Raw genomic sequence first — 21423 nt, 5'->3', positions numbered from 1 at the left:
AGTCAAGTCTGGCAGAGCATTTATTAGGGAACTTGCAAAGGACAGAACGAGAATTTGCAGCGCGAAAAGCCCATAAACCTATATGGACTCGGCGCTTCTCTTCAATGTCATATTTGATGCGCTCCGGGCCATATATAATACATGAGTTCAACGTACAAATTTACACAGGCGGTACGCCCTTGGCGTACAAATTTTCAAGCTGCCTTTCAGAGATGTAAAGAAACAGTTTAATTTGTTCAGCAAGCTAACATATAATTATGATTTCAAGTTATAAGTCAAGGATCCGTTACTTATTTCATAAATACACTACATATATGAATTATATTTATTTACGTCTCCGGGGAGAATTGCCCCGTTGAAAGGTCAAAGAGTCTGACAGCTTTTGGCAAATGAGAGAAGGAGGCAAATAAATAATAAACAGCATTTGCTCCACACACGAGGTTCCACCGCACCTGCGCATACCGGTGGTTGTAATGAAATCGCTTCCATTATCCAGCCCAACCAGGTGGAAAAGAGCCGGAGAGTCTGGAGATTACTGGGGCAACGGAGGTCTGGGTCCCCCTCATGGCTGGAAATAATCAACCTCCCACGATACCTACCCAGTCATAAGGGTCCTGCTGACAGTTTAATGTCTTCTCTTAAAGTGTGTAAGCTTGTGCATGCATGAGCGTGTACGCATTGCGCACTTTGCTGGAGGGGTGTATCCTTCTTCATGGTAAAACTCAAATCCGCATCCCGGCGCTTGGGATCCTGTTCTCCGTGGCAAGATGGCTCGGATTACTCTGGGGCTGAGAGTAAAACGCAGAAGTCGGTGCTTGTGGATTGCTGGCCATCTGCCCCCCCCCCCACCCCCACCTTGGCAGAAAGTACAGACCTTATTTAGAGAGGCAGTAAAGCCTTATAATTAAAAGCCATAACTCAGCACTGGTTGTTATCAGAGCTGCCAGTGGTGTTAGATAGGTGAAGTTGAGAGGTGGTAGAGGTGTGTATGGATCGGAACAGGGAGGGGGTGGCGATGGGGCTAGGAGGGTTTCAAAGGATAGGAGAGTGGAGTGTGTGGGGTGGCGGGTGAGTAGATATCGCAGATACTGTGGCTGGGTGGCACGGTGCCACAGCGAGCAGCGCTGTTGTGTCTCAGCGCCGGGGCGGTGCGAGAGGACGTGGGTTCGATCCCCGCTCAGTCTGTGCAGAGTCTGCATGTTCTCCCCGTGTCTGCGTGGGTTTCCTCCGGGTGCTCTGGTTTCCTCCCACACTCCAAGGACATACTGTTCAGGTTTACCCCTAGTGTGTGAGTGACAGAGTGTGTGTTCCACTGATGTATGGATAAGTGAGCCATTGTAAGTAGTGCATCTAGCAGCGTAAGTCACCGCGGTGAATAAGGTGCGTGGGCTGATAGTAACACTGCGTAGAGTTCGTTGGAAGTCGTTTTGGAGAAAAGCATCTGCTAAATAAAAACACGTAAACGTAATGTAGATGGCAGTAGGGCAAAGGCGGCTTGAGCGAAATTCTAAAGAGCCCGTTCCATCAATCGCACTGGGTACGAGTAGGATGCAGCAATAGCCCGGCAGCTGTTCAAACTCTCCGTACAACAGCATGTTTGCAGAACGAGAGCTGAACGGATTTTCTAACGACAAGTCGAATCGGGTTGTTCGCTCCCCAGCCGAAACACAAACATCGTGAATCTGGCTCTGGAAAAGCATCGCTGAAAAGCCACGGTTTCTGGGAAGCAGCGGGAAGCAGAGGGGGCTGGGACAGGGTTACAAGGGAGGAGGTAGAGGGTGCCCGGAGGACGTTTTTGGCCAAGGAGAAGCGAACGGAGAAAGAACACGTCACCTCATAAGCCGGCTACCGTCTCCGTTGGGGGCCGGGTCACCCTGGCAACGGTGCTACGCCCGACCTGTCGAGAGCATCAGAGAAACCCACAGGTGCAGCGAGCGCCAGACGAGCCCTCCCACCGACTTCTCTCCTCACGGCACCAAGAAGAAGGAAGTGCCATTTTGTAAATCCGCCTGTCGGATCAAAGCGGTGTCTGTGTCCTAATGGCTTCCACCCACCCGGCGGCTTCGCCTCCTGGAAGACGGGGCTTCCGCGAGCGACGAACAGAACCCGCGCGCCCGCTCGCCCCGGCGCAGTTTATCGTGTGACAGCTCTGCTCAGAAGGGCGCCCGTGCTGCTGGTGCCATCGTTACTTTTGGACTGCCGTGCCTTTCCGATGATTTCCCCCGACCTTCGCTTCCTCACATCCTGACGAGAAGGTTTAGCGTCTCTTCTTTTCGCAGCTTCGTTTCTACCTTTTCCCCCGCTGAAGGCAAAGAGCACTTCGGCTGTGTTTACCTCGCAGCAGATCAGCTGTCCCGCGTCATCTGCTCCATCTCTCCGGGCACAGACACCGCTTTTCCCCCCCAGCTTTTTCGTCTCCTGAATTACAGGTAAAGTGATGTCTGGGTCGCGCCTCAATGATCAAGACAAATAAAGATGGAAAACAAAGCAAAATAAGTCAGGCCGTGTAAGCGATGCACAAAAGGCGGTCGACAAATTCCACCTTCTGCGGGAAAACCTGCACCCCCCCCACCTCCCCCTGAAAGCTGGCTCTGGGTGAATTCGGTGCCTAACAGGCAGAAAATAACCGTGTACCGAAAACCGAAAGTACCATAATTATTGTCTTCAAGGATGAACACTTCAAAAAGTGCCTGTCGATGCTGACAATTTCACAAGCCAGTGGAAGTGAAAAAGGGCCAGACCCCCCCCCTCCCTCCCGACCTTCTCTCTTCAAAGTCCAGCATGAGATTTTCTATCCATTGCGCTGGCAGCTATGTCTCATTAAAACATTACACTGGAATCGGAGGTCCCCGAAGCCAGGGCGGAGATTTCAGCTGGATCCACGATGAAGGTATGACAAAAGAATAAAAAAAAAAATTAATAAAAAAATAAAAAAAATGTTTATTTTTTTTGCACACAATTGCACACACAAAGACTATCATACACCCAGGGGAACATCATTTACACCCCAGCAACACGCATACTTGAGCAATAAATATGCAAATAAGTCGGCCCTCCATTCCTCCGGCTTCGACTGCAGGAAGATGCAAAGCGCGGGTGGAGAGATGACATTCCTTTCTGAAAATGACATTCAGAGGTTTAAAGATGCAATTTTTATATTACGCAGATCATCCTATTGCTGGCGAGGAAGCAGGCTTGTTAATTCACAAAATGTGTTTTGGCTTATATGGGAAAACTGTTGTTTGTAAGACCTGCATTACCAAAATAATTCGAGCAGCGTCAGCGATGCCGGTAATCATTACATTGGAAGGACCTGAATTGTTTCCCTTCCTTTGGTTTCCCTTTACCTTCCTTAATTCATGTTTGCATTTCACAGTAATAACCAGCAGATTTGTAAAATATGAGCTTAAATTGGAAAATTGTTTCTGACAGCTATTGCCCTTTGCCAGTTATGACTGCATTATCAACTCTTACTGTCAAAATGTAGATTATATATTTATATTTATTTTCACAGTCTCTTCAACTGGCCATGTGACCGTGCAGTGCCTCTCCATCTATTTAACACTCCATCTGCAATAGCTGCCCCTCACACCCAATATTTATGGCCTGCGTGTCTTGCGTCCTCCATTCAGCCATCTACCTACACGCTCCGGGCCACCCGGCCAACAAGCCACCCGCATCCTCCGCTGCTACGGTCCGAGCCGTCCGTCACGCTCCGGACGACGTTTCCGTTAGGAGCTGCCGGCGTCGTCCAAGCGGCTCGTGAATTGCGGCACTCTGCGAAAGCCATTACGAGAAGCCGGCAAGCACGTGCTGAGGTGCGTGAAGGTTCGCTCCGGTAAAACTGACTGAAGCGGAGTGCTGCTGTGAGACAGATCAGTCTCCTGCGGTCACACACTTCAACCCCTCTAATCACTCGGAAACAACCAGACACCTTCAGCGGCACACCGTAGTAAAGGTGCCGTATTAAGGCCTCCCCTCGCTCAATAGCGCTTTCATATATTTCCCAAAATGCATCTGAGATTTGTGATGGAGACGAAAAAAATCTCCACGTCACCCCCACACGGGGTGGTGCGCGTGCCTTCCTCAAGCTCGGGTCCCCTACCCGAGGCCTCAGAGTTCGAGGGTTCTGCGCAGTATCGTAGCTGTTCTTAGCACCGCGCTCTTGTGGACGGAGACTTCAGGTGTTGCTCCCGGGGTCCGCTGGAGCCCCTCTCCCAGTGTGGGGGTCACTGCCCCCCAAGTGCTCCTGTTACTACTGGGACCACTCTGGACTTCACCTTCCAAATCCGTTCCAATTCTTCCTTCGGCCCTTGGTACTTCTCGATCTTTTCACGCTCCTTCTTTCTGATATTGCCGTCACTTGGGATTACCACACCTATCGCAATTGCCCTCCTCTCCTCCTTGTCGACCACCACTATGTCCGGTTGGTTGGCCAGCAAACGCTTGTCAGCGTGGAACGTGAAGTCCCACGGGACCTTGGTTCTGCTGTGTTCGACCACCTTTGGTGGCGTCTCCCATGCGGACCTGGGGACTTCCGGTCCGTATTCCGCACCGATGTCCCCGCACGCTAACCCAGCCGCCCGGTTATGCCTCTCAGCGTACGCTGTCCCTGCTTGCATCTTACACCCTGCTACGATGTGCTGGACTGTTTCACGGGTGTCTTCGCACAGCCCGCACCTTGAGATTTTTTCCTGTCACACATGTTTGAGCTGTTCTATTTTTGCTCCAACCGAAGACATTCTCGTCTGGGTCTTGGTTAAATTTCAAATTTAATTTCGAAATTTCAAATAGCAGGGGAAGTTTGTCATCACACAACCCCTTCCACCCTCTACGGGCCCCGCCTTCCCAGGATCCTTGAGGCTGCTGATCTATTGACTTACGAAACACTAATTCTGCCCCTTTCATCATCCCCCTTTCATTATCATCCTCAATTTCATTCAGCGTTGACTTTCATCCCACTCTCTCGATTTCAAATGCAATTTCGGTTTCAATTTCGATTACGAGTTTCATTTCAGGGTGCTTTATCACCATGACAAACGGTATCCTTGCGAAGCAGAGGGTGTCAAACATCTATATGTGTGCGCAGGATTTTATGACCCTGCCAGGCTTACAGTTTATCGTCGGTTACGACAGCTAATATTTGATTACACTAACAAAACAAACAATAACAATGATGATAAAATCAAGAGGAATAATGATTTAGCAATGATTTTTCCCCCCTCTACCAATTGCTTTTTCTCCACAGCATTGGGATCTAATAAGCCTCCTGTCCTTGATCCTAGTACTTCGCTGTAAATGTCAACATTCTTTATGATGTCTGTGATGCTTGAGCTTTATTGATCTGTTTAAACACACACCCATACACAAACATCACACATGCTGCCACTTAAAGCACAGTAGGCAGATGGTTATGGGCCCAATTAATTTATTTCTTAATGTGTTTCGCAACAAAATCAAGATGTCCCGTTCTACCGGTATTGCAACTAAGTCATCAAATCGACAGATAAATACATATCTGTAAGAAAATGCTCGAACCCTGTGCGGTACGTTTTTAAACTCAGAATTACTGAAAAAGAAGCCTTTAATCATTTAATAAATTTACTTCTTGCTGCCACTTCCCGTGTCCCAAAGCTTGAATTAGCAACTATTAGTTAATTATAATTCTGACTGTCATTAGCATTCTCAGTGCAGTCAGTACAAATATATCTGTGCAGCTTCACCTACTGAGTAGGAAAAAAATTGCATAATGCACCAGCCCTCAACATTATGTCAAGTGAAGAAGAGAACTAAGAATAATATCAACGGTGGGTTGTACCCACTGTTCTCCCACTCGCCTCGGCGGGGGGGGGTGGGTTCGGCGCGTAGCCGACGCAGCGATTTCCGCCACGTGACCCCCCCGCCCCGGTGCAAATGCACAGCGTGGTGATAAACACCTGCAGTCAGTACAGCCCCGAAGAGCCAGCAGGTGCGGCCTTGTTTCGCCGGCTCTACTTGGGACTAGAGTCCAGACCCCGTGGGAGCCAGTAAATACCTCCTACCTCACCCTGACCAAAATAGGGTTGGTTAAGAGAGAAATAACTTTCTTGAAACTTCTGCTCCGTTCAGCTCGAATGCAAATTCCATCAGCGGTAGAAAGGCACTTAAAGCTGGGAGAGAATGCAGTGTCTATGAAAAGAAACGTGTCTTGGCTCCCTAACAAACACTAATTACTTGGATTGTCTTCATTTTGCTCTCTCTCTTTGTCTTAGCGCTCTCGGGTGCCGGAGAGCTCCGGCCAACGCGCTGCCTTGGGGACGAGCGGCAGGTGCGAGCGGACGGTCAGCTCGAGACCGGCACCGGGAGCTGGATCTCCAAATGATCTCCAAACCCAGCCTCATTGACATTCCTAGCGCTCGTGCTTCTGCGTGTATGACAGGCTGACTTCACCCATAATCTCTTACGTTCACGGAAGGTGTAAATGTTCAAGCTCTGTAACTTTAAGATCATTCCCAGATAAACTTTTACGCAGCTACTTCTGTAACGTAGCGTAAACGTTTGTATGTATCTCAAAAAAAATGATTACTAGGAAGGTGAGCAGGGACGACTGGTATTTTGATCAAGTTTTATACGGCGACTTGTGTGATGAACATTGGTTCATATGGTGGGAAGAAACCAAACGCGCTGAAGAATCACACGTCTGCATCTAAGTGTCTCTTCCTGCTGATGTAATGAACACGTTGTATTTTCTATGAGATGTACGTCGCTTTGGAGAAAAGCGTCTGCTACATGAATACATGTAAATGCAATGTAAATATGAGAGAGGGAGAAAACAGTTTCAGCATGTGCCTGTAGCGTGTGGGAGGTGCGTCTCAAGATCAGCATGCTTGTTCACCGTGGGGGTTATTTCTGTGCTCCTACCCGCGTGTCTACGTGTGCTGCTGGAACTGGCGGTACCGTGCTCACGTGTGCCGCCACTTGGAAGGAATACCGCGTTCTCGTGCGCGCCGGCACGGTGGGATTCGCGATCGCGTCCGTTTGGAGCGCGTCCCAGAGCGGACAGATGAACGAGCTTCCTGCCTCCTTTTGAAGAACACGGGGAAGCTGGAGACCCTGTCACGAAACAGGGCCGTCGGGTCGCCGTGCTGTCGGCTCGGACGGCCCCGCCGCCGCCGAGACGCGACCCTGCGTGTGTTTCCACGTGCCGCACGGGTTCCTGACCTACAGAAACTTCCCATCCTTCCCAAGTTTTCGCCGCCAAACTCCCGTCCCCCCCATCCACCACCTCGCTGCAGTCTACTGTCGTCTCCTCGCAGCCGGAACCTGAAAGCGCCCAACGTTTCATGGCACTGGAAGCAACTGCCTCCTTCCTTCTTTGTTTCATCCGCTTTTTCCGCCTCCCTCTCCCACGGCGCTAGACCTTGCCGCCGCAATCGCAGCGATTAAATATCTCGGCGGCTCCTGGCGGTGATGTAACGCAGGTGGATGCGAGGCCGAGGAGGTGCTGCGGGGAAGGCGCCAGAGTCCCGCGTACAGAGCTGGCCAGCAGTCCCGCAGGGCGATCCTGTTGGATATGGCACCTCCACGTCCTCTTTAATAAAGCAGCTCCCCGCACCGGTCTACATCATCCTGACAAGTCGATACACGCATCGAATCGGCCCCTCCGCTTCCATTCCTCTCCTGTCTCCCACTCCCTCCCTCCTTTTGTTTGTCCTCCTTCCCCGCTTCCGCTGCTCTCTGGCTAATGTCACCCATATCTGTTTTCCCGAGGCTGCAGGTCCACTGCGAGCAAGAGACATTGTTCATCCCCCACCCCCCCACCCCCCATCCTGAAGTTCACCCGGCCCACCTTTAATGAGCTCCAAATTGAATTGTAGCCTTAATCGATGACCAGGGTGAAAATGGTGCAAACAAACCGGCAAAGTTCTCTATTGTTCTCCATCATTGTGTTGGGTGTGGGGAGCAGAGGTGGTGTGACTATACATCACCTCTCAAGGGGGGGGGGGGGCCAATGGCTGCAAACAGTGTCGGTGGACGCACCCAGCCTCTCTCGAACCTTATTAGTCCAAAAACAGCATGTCTGGAGCAAGCTCTCGTTCGCTGCTTGACGGATGAATTCCACGCCTAATAGCACATGGCTTGTTCCTGTATTTGCATTGATGTAAAACAGAAACCATATTTCCCATTCTGCTGCTCAGAATCGCTGTTCCGGAGGCTGCTTTATAGAGGTTTTATTAAGATTTCATGAAGCAGTAACAATCATGCAGTTATTCCGCAGCCCTGCATGGCAGTAATGACCCTATCGGCAAGCCGCTTCAACGGCAAGATTACAGAACCAACGCTTATGGATTATGATGCGAAAGTAAACATAGTGACCAACTAGCTATCGACTGAGCAGAATCTGCTGCCACGGTGAGAGAGGGTTTAATTATTTAACGCAATTCAAACGAACGATCTACATTCTGTTTGTGATCATGGGGAAAGAAAGTTTTTGGGCGGTGTAACCAGCACGTTAACGTTTTTCTTTGACCCGCCTCCAACCTGGAAAGAACGGCATTACAGGATGAGGAGCCAAGGAGACCGTCCAAACCACCTGGGACAGCGGGGTTAATGAGAAGGTCCTCAACAGCAATTGATGTTTGTTAACACAAGGTGGAGCCAGCGAGCACAGCCACGGTCTGCCTGGATCAAGGGAGACACACCTGTCTGACTTTACTACCTTTGCCTGTATGTTACTTCACTTGTTTTTCTCCAAAACGACTTCCAATGAACTCTATGTAGCGTTACCAGCCCCCACACCCTATTCACCAAGGTGACTTACACTGCTGGATACACTACGTACAATGGGTCACTCATTCATACATCAGTGGAACACACACATACACACACACACACACACACTCTCTCTCTCTCTCTCTCACACACTAGGGGTGAACCTAAACAGGATGTCTTTTGAGTGTGGGAGGAAACCAGAGCACCTGGAGGAAACCCACGCAGACATGGGGAGAACATGCAAATTCCACACAGACTGAGCGCGAATCAAACCCACGTCCTCTCGCACAACCCAGGTGCTGTGAGACAACACTCGTTGCGCCACTGTCCCGCCCCAGCTTCAGCCCATCGTCTCTGGCGTGATAGATGCAGATGAAGACAGACAAATAATGTTGAACATAAACATGACATATCTGCACGTTTGCAACAATTCTTACTATGACACCGAACTTATTATAGGCTTTGCATATAGGCATCTTTTCTGGGAGATCACCCACCCACCCCCTCCCCCCCACAGCGATGGATGCGAATCATTGGTGTGACAGCGATTAGATACACAATTCATGGAGTAGAGATTTGATTCACAAAACAATTAGAGGTTTTGAAATCAATATTTTTTTTTTTCAATATTACAAAAAGCTCAAATATGCCACATTGCTCAGTACTTACTGTACGTTTTGGGATGTGCATTTCAAATTTAATGAGAAATTTGCTGTGCCCTCCTAGTAATGGAGTCAGCAAACCTGGTTCTCTTCACAGGGAACAGTGGATTTCGTTCCAGCTAAGCTTTTAATTATTCAGCCTTTATTGGGAATTTGATTGGAAACAGAGCACAATTCAAATTATATTAAATAAAATGTGTTACCTGAGAAAATGCTATCAGTTTTCAATCATGTTCAAATTGAATTAGTGTTAATTGAGGAATAGCTACCAGAATGACTGGTATATATGTAAAAGGATTTTTTATTTATTTATTTTTTAACCTTAACATTAATAACATCGATTTCAGCAAGTCTACGACTCTTTAATTTTAGGTTTTTTCATCGTTGTTTCACAACCTGGAGGTTTATGCAGCACAAAGTGAAGAGGAACATCTCTACCTTAACGTACGCTGTGCTTAAAAGAAGACGGACGGTCAGTCCGTCTGTCTGTCCCTCCAGCAGGTAGCCTGGAGGTTAAGGCGTAAGTTGCTCTGGACAAAAGAATCAGATTAATTTGAAAAAATAATGATCTTGAAACTGCTGATACTGAAAAGCTGTGCAGTGACAAGAGGCTGAGCAGTACAGACTACAGTCGCCTTTTGGCAGTTGCACTGGCCAAGTTTTCTCAGGCCACACTGGAGATATTTCTCCACCTCGTCCTGTGTTGTCTCGGGTTGCACCTGAGTGCCACATCTCAAGTTTTGAGTGGTGAAAAAGTGTACTTCATAAATATTCGACACTCGGAATACGCCTTTCCAAATACTTTAATCACACATCCATCCATCCATCCATCCATCCGTCCATCCGTCCATCCATCCCTTAATAGTACCTGCTTGTCCAGTGCAGAGTCATGGTGGTCTGAAGCTAATCCACGCTGCATAGGCCACAAGGCTATGGATAGGATTCCTACAGGATTGGATTCCAGTCCCTTGTAAAGTCATACATTTATGTTGACTGAAATAATAATAATAATAATAATAATAACAACAACAACCAACCAACCAACCAACGTCAACAACCGCTTGTCCCAAGCGGAGGGGTCGCGGTGAGCCAGAGCCTTACCTGGCAACACAGGGCGCAAGGCCGAAGGGGGAGGGGACGCACCCGGGACGAGACGCCAGTCCATCGCAAGGCACCCCAAGCAGGGCTCGAACCCCAGACCCACCACACAGCAGGCACCGGCTGAGCCTGCTGCGCCACTACACCCCACACAATAATAATAAGAATAATAATAATATATTTTTAAAATAGCGATGAGATTTCTCTTCTCTTGCTCAACACATAAAGAGACGAAAGAGAAGAATAGGAACGTCAAGAAGGTATTACACTCCTGCCCCCAGCCCTCGGAGAGCTACGTCACGTCTTCGGTGTTCCTCTCCACTGCCCTCCACTGGAGAGCAACCGCAGCAGCCAAGTCTCTCCTCATGAGCCAAACACAAGGGACGCGTGCGGTGCTGGGATCACGACCCATTTCCGCACCGTGAAGGGGAGGATGAGGAAACACCGAGCTGCTCCGCACGTAGCTCTCCCCTAATTACGACTACGGCAGTCTACATTATGGAAATCCATTATTCTGACACATTCCTTTAAAATCCATTGAAGGAAAATGTGTGTAATTTCAACTGCTGGCAAATCTGTCGCGATGCATTCGCTCCGTCGAGGAATATTCGGTGGATCATCACGTTTAAAGATAAGTATGAAATATTGCAAGCTTAACTTTGCAGCCTTCGGTTGCAGGTGCGGACAGCTAGTGAAAATGAAGCGGTTAGCATTTTCTCTCATAAAGTTTATTTTTGCTTGGGAGAAATATAATACGTGAAAGAATGTTGCATCTATATTTCTGCGCCTATGAACAGGTTCAAAAGGGGAGCTGACGTCAATGCGTTTAATGTTCATCCAAGGAGTTACAATCAAGGACTTCACTTGGGACCCGGGCTGCTTGAGTATTTTTTTTATTTATTTAATATAGACAGTATATATTTTTTAAACTATCCTGACCTTCAGTGTGACACTTCTTACACTCAGTTAGCAGCCATCAGAAATGAAAACTGTGCACAAACACACAATGCAAGAGCCCTCTTCCACACTAAAGAAGAAGAAAGGTGGGGACAAAAAAAAAAAAAAAAAAAAACTCTTGTCATGTATGATGTGAACACGGATAGACAAACACACACACACACACACACACACACACACACACACCCCCACCCGGGCGCACTGTCCTGAGCTGTGTGACAGCGTGCTGCAAGCGCTCCGGATGGTGTGATTATTTAATCCGACCCCAGTGACATGATTCTCCGACCAAAATCCCTCTCCGAAGTAATGTGAGCGCAGAAAGGTCCTTACAAATCACAGCCGCCCAGCCAATATCGTTCTCAAAGCACTAAGTATGACATTTCCATTTCTGTTGTGCTGAAAATGGGCCTTTGTACCTATCGGGGGAGTTCTGACACTATGGATTTAAAGGTCTGGGCAAGCGAGTGCTGTAATCTATAGTTCATAAAAGTATCAAGCAGGACAGACATTTCTGCTGACAAAAAGCAATGTGGTCATCATTGTATCTTTTCTATCATTTAAAAGCATATCCTTTTCCACCCGTTTCTATTTGTTTCGATTGTGTTCATCCCTTCCTTTTACCTCGTAGGATACTGTACGCTTTCTTCCTTTTCCCTTCCTGTCTCCCATCTCCATATGGAGCTAATGTCTTTTGAGGCAGTGCGGTTTCACAGGGAAAAACAGCGCTTGTAACAGTATCATTTCAGAATTATGGTATAAATAGCCGACGGCTCCCAGCCATCTACTTCGTCTGGAATCCAAAAATACAAGCTGTGACAGTGTGGTTGAAGTCCTAGGTATATTTCTTTACAAAAAAAAAAAAAAAGGGGAAGGAAAAAAAGGAAAATAATATGCGCCCTTATGCCGTAAATTTTAATACGCCCTTGGCGATCGGCGCTGGATGAAATTTAATCAAGTTGTTCCAATGCAGAACAATCTGCCTCGCTATTTTATGCGTTCCCGCTACAGTGACAACAACAAAGCAGGAGTCACAATTAAAAAATAATTAGCTGAAAACACCTAGGATAATTTGTCTTTGCTAAGGATATATGTAAGTAATTTTCGCAACAGTCTGGCAAAAATATCCAACACCCCTCCGGCATGACCCCCCACCCCACCCCACCCAAAAGCCCATCAGCTGCGACGGTGGTAGCGTGGCTACGGCACCCCTCCTTTCGGCGGGCGCATCTGTGCATGCGATGCCCCCCAGGACTAATTAACTATAAAAAGGTACCAGATCTCCAGCCCTGTAATGTTAGCGCTTCGAGTGCGGAGAGTACCATTACCAGGCCGACGAAAGCGAATCTCGCAGTACGCCCACCGCGAAACGCACCGGGGCTCGCAACTCGAACACGACAGTCCCTACCGACGTGGCCCCTCTCGCAGCTCCAGTAGGCAATTTATGATGGCCAAGCTCCAGCCTGTAGCCAGTAGGCCTTAATCAAAAATGGAACCGTCATTTCTTTCTTACGCACATTTTTTGGCACGTTGGCCATGTCTGCTGATCTCGAGAAAGCTGACCGGGGGAGAAGAATGTAAACGTTTGATAAAAAGGTTTAAAAATACGAGAAAAATAAAGAAATGCCGCTACCCTGAAACATGGGGCGTATGTATACTATACGATTACCCCTGGTTCCGCGAGCCCTGAGGGGGGACGACTGGCAGCTGGGCCAGCTATCATTAGCCGCTGCGGCCCGCCCCGCTGCCCGCAGATGGAATCTAGGGGTACCATCGCCATCCATTATGCCACAGACTCACAGGGCAGGCGATGACAGCAAAACATGAATCACCAAATATAAAGACACAGCAGATAATGCAATAAATCAAGACAGATCTTCCCCAAGAGGCTTTCGATAGCTCTTAACCGGCACAGTGTCTTCAATGAGGCCAGGGTGATAAGTGCCATTGATTATTTCCTAATGCCAATGAACGCAGACAAGGCGGAGCCAGCATGGAGCACATCTGCGAGTTGCAGCCCAGCTGAGTGAGATAGATACCATTCCTCCAAAAGACAAATTATAATACCGGAGAATTCCAGATGTTTTTAGCTACTGCCTGTCGGAAGGCAAGTTCGGAATCAACAAACAGCACGGATTTCGCTCCGGGGATACACCTGTGACTCAATATAGTGCATGAAAGTACCTGAGTGTCATTAGAATGAGTTTACGGGGATTTTGGCTCCACGATGAGATCATATTCAAACCTTTATGCGTTATTAAAGCCCATCTCTACCTTCCTTGCTGCACCGGCGTCCAGAACGTGTCCGTTTCAATTAAACGCTTTTTTTTTTTTTCCCCTGCTGAGAGTTAAGTGGCAGGTGAGCTCACCAACAGGCAGGACAGTGAGGATGCTTTCCTTTGGCATACTGGTACACCGTGGAGTCAGCAGTCCATCCCTATAAGCTACACATCTGAAAATTAGAAGTGCAGCAGAGCGGCGACCCTTGCGGGCAATACGACTCCGGCAGATGAATCGGTTTATAGCCATCCGGTTGCCGAGGAGAGCCGGAGCGGACCGTGCTGCAACGCGCGAAGTTCTCATCGGTGTGTCGGAAAGGTTCGAGCAACACCGCAAAGCTGCCCCAGCCGTTCGCAGACACGTCATCGGAAGAGGGGGTCCACGGGCCGAGTTTCACCGAGCGGTTCAGGGAAGCACATTCCATGTCCTTAACCTCGTGCCCTCGCGAAATGAACATGCTTTCCGGAGCAACGCTATGAGAGAGATTAAATTTAATCTATGACCGCTGCAGGAATTGCAATTTGTTCACTGTAGGCCGTGTTGTAAGTTACTGATGTATTGCGCTGCATATGACACGTTACTGACAATGATTTGTCACAGTGACAAAGGCCGGCGTTCCCCCCCCACTCCCTTCCTCGCTCTCTTCTTCTATACCCCCTTTACTCCGGGCCACTTAGCTCTCCAGTGGCTCAGAGCTTGAGCAAATGGAGAAATGATTAGAAGTGAAAGATGAGTAATGATGATTCCCACACATTCGGCCCTGGCGATGGAGAAATGATGAGGTTTAATTCTCTGCGCAGTCGCCGCACTTCAGGGTCAGGTGCGCCGTCGGAATGGAGAGGCCTCATGTGAGCGGAGATGCTTCTAGAACAACCCCCTAGCAGGGCTGCCGCGTGGATGGCGGCGCGCACTCGCCCCCTTCCGCAATCCTCCGACGTAAAGCGTTGCTTGCGCTACCACTAATGCTGCTGAACCTAATATTATCCAACGCTGCTCTGAGCTCAGGGCCGTTCTCGGGTAATGTACACGCTTTATGCATCGCAATGCTAGTGAGCGACTATAAATAAGGACATCTGACATACAATTACGAGGAAAACAACTAGGAAAACTACTTGTATTTGCTGCAGGTAGTGTACATTGATTAATGACACAGCCTTGCGCCTGGTTCCAGGCTCAGAAAGCCCCCCGCTGTAGTTCCGCGGAGAAAAATGCCGAAAACATCCAGCTGCACAAACTGGCAAAAATTAGCCGTTGCTTCGATTAAAATCTTTGATATCTGAGTCACATTCGTTCATTTAGTCGACACTTTTCTCCAAAAGCAACTTACAACGTTAAGCTACTGACAGATACGTACCCACCTATACAGCCGGACAATTTGACCGGAGCAATTCGGGGTAAGTACCTTGCTCAAGGGTACTACAGCCGGAGGTGGGATTTGCACCTGCAACCGTTGGGTTGAACAGCAGCAGTTTTAACCACTATGCTTCCAGCTGCCCCACTCACTAGACACACTCACTCAACTGCTTTTCTAAGAAAGCGTTGGGATGTTATTACAGCAACCAATAACCATAAAGAAAAAAGAGGGAACATTGATCTGTGTTGGAAAATGTTTTCTGTGAGGCAGTAACTATCTGTCTGAGGTCCCCGTGGCGTTCCTTGTTTGAAATTACGTTAGCCGACCCGCTGAGGATACCAAAACCAGTGGTGCAAACACCGGCTCGTTCGATCCTACCGGTTCCTAACACACCATCGCACATCAGCAGCCAACGCCTCCATCCAGCTAACACGCGCCTGCTTAAGCAACTGAAGGCAATCAATCCTCCTGCTGGCAAAAAGGAGCATTTTGAAAGAAGGAAACAGCGAGGGGTTGCCGCTGGCTGTTGTGTGTGTCCCCGCGTTGGGACGGAATATATTACGGGAACAGAGCCGGTTCCAGCGGCACGTTCCGAGACACCTAGCCGCAGCCGCGAGGCGATCGCAGCCGTGCTTCCGAGATGTTAAGAGGGAGACGCAGAATCTACATTACGGCACCTCCACATTCCTGTTCCCAGATGTACATTAGCCAAAGAGGCTAATCAAGACGTTAGAGTGGACTCGGAGGAACCCGACGCGCGTACTCGCAAACCTCCGAACCCCACGCCAGCCTTCGGAAGCGTAGAGCCGCTCGCCCCGCTGCGAGTAGCGAGCGAGGCTGAGCCGCATCTCAGCGGGTGGGGGGATGCGGTCTCAACGGGTCCGCGGTGGCACTTGGCAGTGACGGATCGCTGCGGAGACGGACGGGCGGGCTGTGTAGGTGTACTCCTGTCTCCCCCGCTCATTAAAGGGCTGGGGGGCTAGGGGGGGTTGAGGGAGTCTGCTGGGAATAGGGGATGCGAAGAACCACAAGTGCCACATCCTCACATCTTGTCGCCTTGTAACTTTTCTGCTTTACCGTGGTTTTCTCGGCGCTTTAAAGTACTCTGCGATACATTTGGCTCGTTCCAACAAGTGATGTGAGTAGGAAGCTAGTAGGAGTGCACAGATAACTACCGGCAGCAACTTTTTGCTAAAAAAGTGCTGTGATTAATCGCTTTCTCGTCACCTTTTCATTCGTTACGTAAGTCTTAAAATATATATTTTGCGAGCGTGACACATTTTTAGATACAGCAGGAGAAACACGCATGTAGGCAAGCTTTAACTTCCATCCTTATCGAGCTTATCTCTGCAACTCCCACAAAGTGTTGTAGCAATTTCAAAGCAATTATAAAGTGAACGCTGCTGCGTAGCTTTAAGAAATAACATGCATTTATAATGAGGGCTGAGACGCCGCGCTACTAATTTGAAGCTCCATTGATCGACTCTGCCGAAGACCATTAGACATACTCCAGCTTTAAAGTACAAAATGTGACAATAACGCATCCATCACGTGTTAATCTCATACATTACTCGAGCAACAGCTTTCGCAAGTGCGATCCCACTTGGAGTACAAGGAAAAAGATGAGATCCAGTCCTATGCTGGAAAGGTGTATCAGAGGTTGTTGTACTTACAGATCTGCCCCAAATTACAGGGAGGGTTTCACCTAAATACCGGTGGTCCCCGACTTACGACGGGGTCGCGTTCCGCGGAACCCGTCGTAAATCGAAAATGCATTTAATACGCACCTCTGCGCGACAGAACGGGAGATGCGGATCGCTCGCCATCGTAAGGTCGAAAAAAACAAAGTTGAACCATCGTAAATCTGGGACCACCTGTACGCAGGTAACCCCGGCTTTTCCAAAGTTCGTTTTACGCCACTGCGCTTTTACGAAAGACCTACGTTAGTACCTGTTCTCGCTAACTGAAAGAAACCCAAAGAGGATGTTCACTTTCATGAAAATTTGTCAAGAAGCATCTGTGCTTTATCTCAATTTATTTTGTGCATCCGTTAGCAAGATGTTTCCTAAGGTTTCAGAAAAGCCTAAAAGTGCTCGTGAGGGTGTTTCGCTTAGCGTAAAACTGGAGGTAATTAAGCGTTTTGATCAAGGTAAATGAATACAAAATTGCCATGTAAACTTACGGTAAGTGCTTCTTCGCTCTACGCCATTTCGGATTACAAAAGGTTTCATAGGAACGCTCTTCTTTCGGATTGCAGGGGAAACCTGTAGAGCTTAACTTAGACAGAGTGGGCACTATTCTACGGTACGACACAAAGCAGAGGAGATGAAACTGGTATTTTACGGCATGCGATGCAGCCATTCGAAATGGTACCATGATAATGACAGAGTTGATATTTTATGGTATTGTGGTTTATAAACCCATATTAAAGAGTGTTTCATTCTAAGGCAGAATTAACCCAAGATGAGTATGGTGTTATTCGACAGTCAGAGTAACACCCAGGAAATTGGAGGCTGTCATTATGGAGCAACACCCTCTAAAGCGGAGTCTGTAATTCTCGGGTGAGATTTAAACCCAGCTACATCGGATGATGTTATTCTCCGGTACGAGTTAACTCGGGGACAACGGAGCCTGTTATTCTTAGGTGTGCTTGTGTGAGTTAGGAGGCATCATGGGAGTTGCGTGCCAGCGTGCTACAAAGCAAGGTGGCGTCGGGTGCAAGACACCAGGGACCAGACGACACCAGCATACAGGTAGACGGAAAGAAACACGATCTGCTAAATAACCTTTTTTTCCCAGAAGGTGTCATTCTAACGAGAGCGCCGAGACTTGCGTGCCTACCTGTCCCGGCCCCCTCCCGTGTCCCCAACGCCGTGTCATTTTGTCTGCTAATCATAACCGAGGCAAAGTCAACACAGACGCACACACGCACGAACGTTCACACCGACCTTTTCATTCGGAGGCAACGCTAATAAGGCAGAACGTTGTTTACCGCGAAGCCATAGGACGACGCTACTTCCGTAGAATAGAAAATCACCATAAATAATGCTAAAATCTCCATAAATAATGGAAGGAAGGAGGCGAACGCGAGCGAAATAAAAATGAACGTTTTATAGCAACAGTAAAGAAAGGACAATGAGGCAGTGTGCCTTATGGCGTGCAAAAAAAACCACAGACACCTACATAGAATCCATAGCTACGCGGGCACACACACTTGTACCTAAGTACACACGCTGCAATAACCATCAAGGCTGTAGGTTTTCTTTCCAGGGGGGTTTGAAGAAAGAAAAAAAAAAAAAAAAAATTTGTTTTTCAAGTGCAAGAAGTGAAGAAATAAGCTGGAAACAAGTGCTGGAGGTGTATTCAATCACCAGCAGATCTTCCACAGAACCGCAGTGGGACCGGGGGGGGAGCGCATCCCCCCCACCGGAGAAGCCATTACTTCACAGCAATCATAGCAGCTTCTCCAGAATATATTAACTCCGGAGCGATGCTGTCCCAGCCCGTGAGTGCCCCACGTTGGTGGTTCTGAAGTTATTTTTTTTTTCTGCAATTAGAGGAATGGAACTGAGCAGCACACACTGGGGGAAGGTGAGTGTGTGTGTGTGTGTGTGTGTGTGTGTGTGTGTGTGTGTGTTCACAGGGGTCGCCATCACTGTCATTCAGTCTCCTCATGGATTAAACCGTCCCTTCAGAATCCCAGAGGAAGGGCAAGGAGATATAAATAACCACCCAAAATCAGCGCCTAAACCACTTCTAAATCACTCTTCTTCATTTTTTTTTCCCCCTTTTAAAAGAGCCTTCTCATTTACAAAACCGATGTTCTCCATACAAATGCACTGCAAAGAATCCCTTGACATATTTACCACCAGCTCCACAGATCTGGGGCCAGAAACCTTTCATCCCATCAATTTTCCTGAGCTGAGTAATACTTCTACGGCTATTGAAGAAGGAAAAATGTGCTGCCTATTTACTCAATTAAAATTGCCCCCTGAATTGAAATGTCTGGTAAAATATAAATATGAATTCAAGATTTGTAATTATAAATATAAATCCCAGAACCATGAAATAACACACAAAAAGAGAATATTCAGAACAGCCCCATCATTGGTGTATAACTGTAATACATAAAATATTGAAAAAAGGCAACATTTGAGTTGCTTGCCGAGTCAAAACGAGTGACTTGGACGGGAGTAAATGCTGAATACTGTTTTATTTTTATAATCGATTTCAACGCACTTCAGTGTTCAAACCAAGCAGCTTAAAGAAAGTCACTTCCATAACTGTCCGGGAACAATTATATCACCAATGTAATAATAACAATGAAATTCTGTGCATTATTTTTTTCTTTTTTTTGGCTTTCCGATGGCTAGAAGCAACGTCAACAGTTTTAAATGCTTGCTTTTATGACTTCTGAGAATGGTTTGCGGGAGCAGACAACGAAAATTTATTTCGCGACGTAATCGTGCCGGAAAAATCGGCATTTAGTTAAGCTCGTCCATAATTTATGAAAGAAAACCTGCTCCATCTTCCATTTATGGATCATTACACTCTTAATCTCCTGTTCTGCATAATATTATCATGAATAGGCTACTTACGAGAATCAAACTTTCAAACAATGCAATTCATTTCACAAAAGCATTCATTAAGCGAAGATGAGTTGACACGGCATCGTCATGGCACTTCCCGCCATGTCCACACACACACACACACACACACACACACACACACACCGTATGAGCTTGGGTCGATATCGGTTCGGGAAGTAGACAGGTTTGAAACCAAAGTGTGATTTCTCGATCTGGGAGAAGCACTTCTGGCTATAGAGGGGCATTTAAATGATCGTCAGAACATGCAGCTCGGAAAATTTGGCTGTTAGCGAGCGAGCTGTGATGGTGTCCTTCAAGGCCCGGTGCCTTTCATACCGTTAAAGAGAAAAAAAGAGGAGCTGGAGATTAGGGGAAAAAATGCTGGAGGAAGACCAGAGAGCCAGTGCCGAGATCTGCTCTAATCCCATCACACACTGCTGAAAATACACTCTTAAGATGCTGTTTTTGAGACGCTTGCAATGTTCGCGCACAGCTGCTGCTCTGACTATAAATAAAAACAAGGGATCTACACATCTAGTTCTGGGCAAAAGCCGATGGCTGGCAGTTTCCGCACAGGGAGCTTCTGCTGCTGCAGTATTGGTCAGGTTAGAGCAGCGATAATCAGCTGGACCACAACACATGTATTCCTGCACGCGCGTGCCATTTCCATCCTTTCAAAACAGCAAACGTCGAGCAGAGGGCCATGCGGCCGCTTGCAGCATCTCACATGACTTTGGATCGCTCGACGAAGTGCGTACACCATTTCTGCTCTTTCACACTATATGTGCTTTACCCTCTCTGCGGGACTGGGGCTCATCTTCATTAAATAACGTCCTGATTAATTCAGATTCTCATTTGAAAAGAGACCGGAATAGTGGAGCGTAAATCCCGTATAAACTGGGACAAAGACATGATATCCTATGTGTGTGTGTGTGTGTGTGTGTGTGTGTGTGTTCAGGCACACATGCACATGTGAACCCTGTTGTTTGTCAACACACGCATGGTGTGCGTGAGAAGTGCTCTTGTTGTTGTTCCCGTGGCTCCTGTAGCGTGTGCCGTGAGCCTCGGGCATCGGTCTCTGAGCAACCTGCTTTTCCCCCATCAGAGGGGAGGTGGGGTGGAAGTCCAGGGGTTGGCAGGGAGCACCTTGACACCGGGGACACTTGGGACCGGCTGAGTCACAGTGCCACTTTGGCTGGTATGTCCCGAGGACAGGTGGCAGATGCAATTGTGTCACTCTGTTGTTGTGCAGAAGTGAGAGTGCACAGTGTGCTTGTCTGGTTCCATGAATTCCAAAATTTTTTTGTGCTGGGTGCGCACTCAGAACTCGTCACGTGGCCTTGTGCGTGTTTCCCGTGTGTATTTAGCTGCGCATGTGTGCAGCATGCAATTCGTGGTTTGCAGGTGGTACGCTTAGGTTTGTGAACATAGCACACCTGCATCTCCTGCGCACCAACCTTGGAAAAGTCTCTGCCAATATGCTTCCATATATGTTAGTGTAATTTCAGTGTATGTGTCTGTTGGAGGGTGTCTTTAAGGGAACATCTTGATCTGTGTGTGTGTGTGTGTGTGTGTGTGTCTCTGCAGCTCTGATGCAGAGGCTGAGAGTGGGAGCTCTGGGGGAGGAAGGTTACCAGGGAGCCTTCTGTGTACTGCGCATGCCACGCCTTCTGCACCTCTGTGGGAGCCGAGCACACACGGGAAGCAGCACGTGCGAAACAAGACATGTGAGAGG

General features: G+C 48.0%; 1 protein-coding gene across 22 annotated transcripts in view; it reads right to left on the bottom strand.

The window, feature by feature from the left end:
- nrxn1a (neurexin 1a) overlaps window positions 1-21423 on the bottom strand; it is a 330335-nt gene that overhangs the window by 93377 nt on the left and 215535 nt on the right. The window lies entirely within an intron of this gene.

The sequence above is a fragment of the Scleropages formosus genome, chromosome 8 (genome assembly GCF_900964775.1).
Source record: "Scleropages formosus chromosome 8, fSclFor1.1, whole genome shotgun sequence".
Taxonomy (NCBI): Eukaryota; Metazoa; Chordata; class Actinopteri; order Osteoglossiformes; family Osteoglossidae; genus Scleropages; species Scleropages formosus.
The sequence above is the reverse complement of the archived record's forward strand: the minus strand, read 5'-3'. Positions and strand labels throughout refer to the sequence as shown.